Below are 7080 nucleotides of genomic sequence, written 5' to 3'. Positions count from 1 at the left end.
TGCAGAACAGGTGGCCCAAAGCCCCCTGCCTCCCTCTGTGTGTGTGTGTGTGTGTGTGTGTGTGTGTGCGCGTGCACGCACGCCCAGTATATATACTGCATGCGTGCATGCTCTCTTCCACTCCCACCCCACTTACCCTGGATTGGTTCTGATCTCCAGCAGGGAGGGACTGAGGCTAGAAGATGGAGAGGTTGTCCTTAGGGCAGACTTAGGGATTCTATGGGCACTAGAAATATTGCCTGGGAGGCCGAAGCAGCAGAGCGGAGCAGAGAGCTCTTCTCTCCACCTCTGCATGGAACCTCGCACCACACTTGCCCCTTGAGGACTGACAGCTTAGGCTGTTTCGGCAGGCAGCACCCCTGCCTAGACAGGACTATTTTCACAGTCAGCACTTCCAACAGTGAAAACTGCAAAGCTTCCTCAGGTGGCTTCCTGAGTCCCTGAAAGGAAGGGAGCCTTCACAGTAGGAAGTCCACAGAACAGATGCCCACTGTGATGCTGCCAGCAGCGGGGTCTGTGAGCACTTGTAAGATGCCTCCGGGGAAGCTGGGGTCCCAGAAACAAAATCTGTTAGGGTGTCTGCAGGGACTGGACTTCCTGTTTGAGCATGCGGGGGCTTTTGCCAGGAAGAGGTGGGTTTAACTGCTTCATGACTTTATTTGTGCCACAGAATGACCAAGCTGCGGGGTACTGGCTGTCATAATAGGCAGTGCCTTAGTCAATGAAGTGATGAAAATGGAGCAGGAATTGAGAAAAGAGGGAAAATTGTGATTAAAGGGAAAAACTGAAGCCGTGCAAATCTAAAGTTTTAAGGAACTGGAACCTGGGAGCTAAGTGGCTGAGCAGAGCTACTTAGAATTACAGAATGTGCAGGCTGGAAAGAAGAGTAGAGGGCTTCTGTTTCCACCCCCTCATTTTACAGGGGAGGCATCTGTGGTCCCAGGGAGCTGTCACTTTGTCCAGTCATGCTGTCAGCCTGAGCCAGAGCAGAGTTCTGCTGGCCCTTCGCCTAGAGCTCCTCGCTCCTGCTGCCTCTCTCATCAGTGCCCTGATGCACATGGGGGCTCTTAGTGAGGTGGACAGTGCAAAGCAGTTGTCCCGCCCCCCCCCCCCCCCCCAGTCTCTTTGGGTTGCTTCAACGACAGTTTATTTCTCACAGTTCTGGAGGCTGAAATTCCAAGATGGGGGGGGCGGTTTGAGTTCTGGTGAGAACCCCCTTTTGTGTTGCAGAGAGCTGACTTGTCTTTGTATCCTTACACAGCTGAATGAGAGAGGAAGGAAGCAAGCTCTCTTTCTATTCTTCTTATATGGTCCCTAATCCCATTCCTTCCTTATGACCACATTTAACCGTAATCACCTTCCCCAAACCCCACCTCCAAATACTGTCACATTGGGGGGTGGGGTTTCAACATAAGAAATTGGGTGGAGAGGACACAACCACCCCGTTTATAGCATCCCTCATAGAAAGTACACAGGAATGGGCTTCAACATTTGGTCCATGTTCTCCTGTCTGGCTTGAGAGCCCCCCAGACCGTTCTACAGTCCTGATGCCCAGGCTGCAAGCCAGACTGGTTAGGATCTCAGAGAGATCAGGATCTCTCTGGGGAGATGCCAGCACCAGTACTGTGTAAAGCTCGCCCATGTGACAGGAGCATTGTCACTGTGTCGGCGGCAGGCCCCAGGTCCCAGTTTTTACACAGCGTCAGCAGCGTGCTGCTCCGACCACTGGCCTGTTTGTTACCTGGTGATTGCAGTGCTTCAAGTCAGGACGGCGGGCTTTTTAAGACCCTCTCAGTTCTAGAAGCTGAGAGTCTGAGTATTAAGAAATACACACTGTATCCACATAGACTTAACGAAGCACACCTTTTCTGTTCCCTCTAATTCTCTTCTCTTCTTTCCCTACCACAAAGATTCCCATGACCTCTTCACTGGTCCTCAAAGAAAAAGAAATGAAATGTGTTGCATTGCCCTGAAATCACTGAAAGGCCAAACAGCTATTTGGTGTTTTGGTGATAACTGAGGCATGAGCCTTGCTCACTCTGTGTGCTCCTTGCCAACATCCCCCTCCCCCCACCTCCAGAGCCCCTCCTCACAAGACCTAATTTTGGAAACACCAACGTAATGCTTATGAAGTCACGCCCCATGAGGTTTGGTCTTGGAGAAGTGTTACGGCTGAGAGAACACAGTCCATGCAATCAGAAGTAATTTCAAAATAAATCAAGTCCTCTACTTGCACTTCTCAAATGTCCTGTGTGAACGCAATACAGTGGCCCTAACACTTCTCACATTCTCCCCTTTTCTTCCCCCATCCATTGCTCCCGCAAGCTACAGCTGGTTTCTAAAGCACTCCAGCCCTTCACTTACACTGCCCTTACATTTCTGTGGTCCTTTTCTCCTGCTCATTTTTACCTGAATCTCTATCTGGAAGCCCAAGAGTGTCCCCTCAAAAGGCAGCACTGACCTCAGAGGGCTGAAGGAGGTGAGCACTGTAAAGCCAGGATATTTGGAACCACCTTGAGGAGGCCCAGGGAAGAAAAAGGCAAGGAACACTCAGCGGCTAACAATGGCTATCTCTCCATACAGAAGTCCCTGGTGTGGCTACTGGAGCTCCAGACATGTCATGGCTGGGAATCAGAGCTACCCTGGTACTGAAGGGGTTAAGGAGGGAGAGACGGTGCGTGGGCCTTTGCTTCTTAGAAGCAGAGAGCTGGCTTGGGTGACCTCCTGAAGCTCTTCTTTACTGGGGACTGCTCATCTTCTCCCTTCTCACATACGGAAAGTATATTTGGCAGTATCTCGCCTTGGGTTCACTAAGTAGACTATCACTGTCTTCAACACAGCTGGCTGTAAAGCCAGAGTTCCATTAGGCTCCATGACTAAAGTTCTTTGGTGAAGATGTTAGAAGCAGAGGCTGAGTAAAATCAGTTTAATGTTTCCTCAGTGTTTTCCTGAATGACAGGAAGAGAGCTCTTTCTTTTTTTCTTCTTTTGGTTTATTTATTGCCCCCATTTTTTTTCTTACTCTAGCACTTGGGGTAAAGGCTGAGGGGCTCCAGAGAAAGCTCTATTTCCATGATTTAATTTTATGGACAGAAAGTTCCACTCTCCTCCTCTGTGAATGTTGAGAATATCCTATAACATGACATGGGGCTGGGCTCTGAAGATGGCTTGGAGCCCTCTTTGGAATAAAACAGGATGGAAGGAACTGTGTGGAGAGTCATCAAACACTTTATGGAAAGGGGAACAAACTGTTGAAGGTGCCTTGGAAATCTACTGACTTGTTCAGCAGGGCAGTTAATGTTAAAACATATTCTAAGAGTATTAGTTATTCTGATATAAAAAAGGGGGAACTGAGCCATTGATGCCTATTTCATCCACAATGTGTATATCTGGACCAGTTCATGTTACCCAATATTTGTTTTCTCCCTGCCTCACTGACAGCCTTGGCATCAGGGTAGGAATGACAGAACTTGGAAAGCCACTCAAGGAGGTCCAAAGCCAGTGGCCACAGGGACTTAGAAGAGTAGGGAAATTTTATCTTATAAAGACCTGTTCTCTACTAGGCAAATTTCTCAGTGAAATGGAGGTGGGGGGGTAGTTAAAGGGGGAGTGGATTTTGGAGCTAGAATGACCTGGGCTTACATGATTCATTAACTCTGTGAGTTTGGGTCTCTAAGTTTTTGCATCTGTACAAAATGTATATTAATAATTTCCACTACTTTATCCAGCCACTTAAGGATTAAATGAAAGAACATTTGTAATGTGTCTGGCATCGTGCCTGGCTCATAGTAGATGCACAATAAATGGATGTTTCTCTCCTTAGATACACATATACACACCTGGAATAATACTTCAATGGAGTTTTCTCAACGGGTTGCTTACTTTTGTTCTGAAACACCGGTTCCTAGCAGGCAGAAATAATGAGTGTACAGAACTGAGTTATTTCCAAAATATGGGTGAATGTACAATTTCTAAGTAAATAATTTGATGGGTGTTTTCATTATGAGGTGCTAAAGATGTATAAAATCCAGCTTGCTTATGCCCTCACTGAGTATACAAATGGTGAAGCTGAAAAGATAAGTATATACACAGTCAACACTCTGAGATGAGGAATAAAGACATTTGAGTCCTATCCCTATCTAGTTTAGTTATTAAAGCTCTCAAATATGCCATTAGCCACCCTAAGGCAGCTAGTTCCTACTCTTCTCTTGTGTGGGGCCATGTGTAGCCTCTTTCCCTAGGTGACTCAGCTGCTGCTGGGAACATCACCATTATAACTCTTCCCCCAGACACCCTGAACTACTGCTGCCTCAGGCCCTGCTCTGGTTCCCCATCTGCTCTGTTTTGCTCTAGCCAGTCCCTGTGGAGGCTGCAGATTCCTCCCTGCCTAGGCTCCAGCTGCTCCACTAAGAACTGTCATTTCTCCCCCTCTCAGAGGATAAGACTCTACATATAGCACCTGTTTCAAACATCTTAAGATAGTAACATTAGTGATTACTAGATTGACTTTGGAGTCAGAATGAATGGGATGGGTTCAAATCCTACTTCCACCAACTCCTAACTATTACTCTATGCAAATTAACAATTAAGCCTCAATTTCCATGCCTAGAAACTTGGGGCTAATAAATATGAGGACTAAATGAGATGATAATCACTCAGCACAGCATATAGTAGGCTACCAGGAAGTGTTTGCTCTTCTTTGTTAACAATTACAGTTTTGGAGTGTTAGGTATGTGATTGATTTACTTTTTTTTGTTGCATTTCCTCAGAGGCTGGGCCAGTGGTCCTCTCCTGGTCTTCCTTCCCAACTCTGTGTCCCAGAATGGGACTTAAAATCTTGAATTCAGCTCTGCATTTGGGAGAGCTGTTTTCCTTCTAGGACCACTTCTTTTCTTACCAGGCTTTGCCACAGTTTTTAAATCCTTGTTTGAGGCTCATAATCCTAAGCATCAAGGGAAGTACTCAAGGTACTCAGCATCATTTCTTCCAAACACAACCCCAATTTTCCCATCAAAAGATCCATTATTTAGCCTGGAGCTTTAGCCTAAGGGAGGGGTTACAGGCTTCCCACAGATCTAGAGGCTAGGGAGGTACTCCCAAGGAAGGTAAGCAAGCTCAGTAAGAATTCCCAGGAAAAAGCTTATGCATTCATTTGGAGTCCTGATCTTTGTAACTGTTTTTCATAGATTACCTTCAGATCTCCTGGTCTGGAGGCCAGCAAAGATTGCAATTGCAGCCTCAGTGGACTGCAAATATTTGCATAACTTTGCATAAAAAAAAAAAGCTGTAGAGAGTCTGGCTTCTAATCAGCTTGAAAGTAAAGGTGCTGAGATTCTTCCCTTTGGGTCACTGACAGGTCTTGGTACTCTCTCAACAACAGGAGCATATCAATAATAGATCAGATAGCTTGGACAATCACAAAGGTTTAAGAAACAATCAAGAGCTAGAAAGTTGAACATGAAATCATCACCTACACAAGGCCATTCCTTCAAGACAGGGAGAGGTATAGCTATTTCACCTACTGCACAGAAATGAACAAAGAGTCAAGCAAAATGAAGAAATGGAGAAATATTTTCCAAATAAAGAACAGGATGAAACCTCAGAAAAAAGCCTCAATGATATGGAAATAAGTTATCTATTTGATAAAGAATTCAAAGTAATGGTAACAAAAATGCTCACTGAACTTGGGAGAAATGAATAAGTACTTCAACAGACAGAAGATATAAGTAACAAACAGAAGTCACAGAGCTGAAGAATACAATAACTGAACTGAAAAACAGACTAGAGGATTTCAACAGCAGACTGGATAAAGCAACTTGCTAAAAAAAAAAAAAAAAGATTAGCAAGTTGGAAGAAAAAGCAGTGGAACTCACCCCCAGCAGCAAAAGAAAAAGAAAAAAATAAGGATAATTTAAGAGACCTCTGGGACGATATCAAGTAGAATAACATTCACATTATATGGGTGCTGAAAGAAGAGACAGAAAAAAAAGCAGACAATTTATTTAAAGAAATAATAGCTGAAAATTTCCCTAACCTAGGGAAGGAAAGAGACATCCAGGTCCAGGAAGCCAAGAAAGTCCCAAAGAAGATGAATCCAAAGGAAATCACACCAAGAAACATTATCATTAAAATGTAACAATCAAAGATAGAGAATCTCAAAAGTAGTAAGAGAAAAACAACTTGTTACATATAAAGGAAATCCCATAAAGCTAACAGCAGATTTCTCATTAGAACATTTTCAAGCCAGAAGGGAGTGGCATGACATATTCAAAGTGCTGAAAGAAAAAATTTCCAAAAACAATACTTGAACCAGCAGATTTTCATTCAGATTTGATGGAGAGATATAGAGTTTTTCAGATAATCAAAAGCTAAAAAAGGTCACCACCATTAAACTGGCTTTATAAGAAATATTAAAGGGTCTTCTTTAAGCTGAAAAGAAACAGCACTAACTAACAAGAAAACATATGAAAACAGAGGCACCTGGGTGGCTCAGTTGGTTGGGCAACTGCCTTTGGCTCAGGTCATGATCCCGGAGTTCCGGGATCGAGTCCTGCATCAGGTTCCCAGCTCCATTAGGCATCTGCTTCTCCCTCTGACCTTCTCCCCTGTTATTCCCTCTCTTGCTCTCTGGCAAATAAATAAATAAAATCTTAAAAAAAAAAAAAAAAAAGAAAACACATGAAAATAAAAAAATCTCACTAGAAGAGGTAAATACATAGCAAAGTAGTGAGTTAGTCACTTATAAAGCTACTAAGAAAGTTAAAAGATGAAAATAAATATTATCTAAAGCTACAACAATTAGTTAAGGGATACATAAAATAAAAAGATATAAAAAGTGACAAGATGCCTGGGTGTCTCAGTTGGTTAAGTGTCTGCCTTTGGCTCAGGTCACGATCCCAGGGTCCTGGGATTGAGTCCCACATCAGGTTCCCTGCTCTGTGGGTAGCCTGCTTCTCCCTCTCCTTTTGCCTTCTGCTCCCACTGCTTATGCTCTCTTTGTCTCTCTCTCTCTCTGTCAAATAAATAAATAAAATCTTTTTTTTTTTTTTTAAGTGACAACAAAAACATAAAATGTGTGTTG

General features: G+C 43.9%; 1 pseudogene; it reads left to right on the top strand.

The window, feature by feature from the left end:
• Window positions 1–1608: 1608 nt before the first annotated feature.
• Window positions 1609–7080, top strand: part of LOC131808396 (hsc70-interacting protein-like) — a 79836-nt pseudogene continuing 74364 nt past the window's right edge.

The sequence above is a fragment of the Mustela lutreola genome, chromosome 9 (genome assembly GCF_030435805.1).
Source record: "Mustela lutreola isolate mMusLut2 chromosome 9, mMusLut2.pri, whole genome shotgun sequence".
Taxonomy (NCBI): Eukaryota; Metazoa; Chordata; class Mammalia; order Carnivora; family Mustelidae; genus Mustela; species Mustela lutreola.
This window is presented reverse-complemented; position numbering and strand designations above follow the sequence as displayed.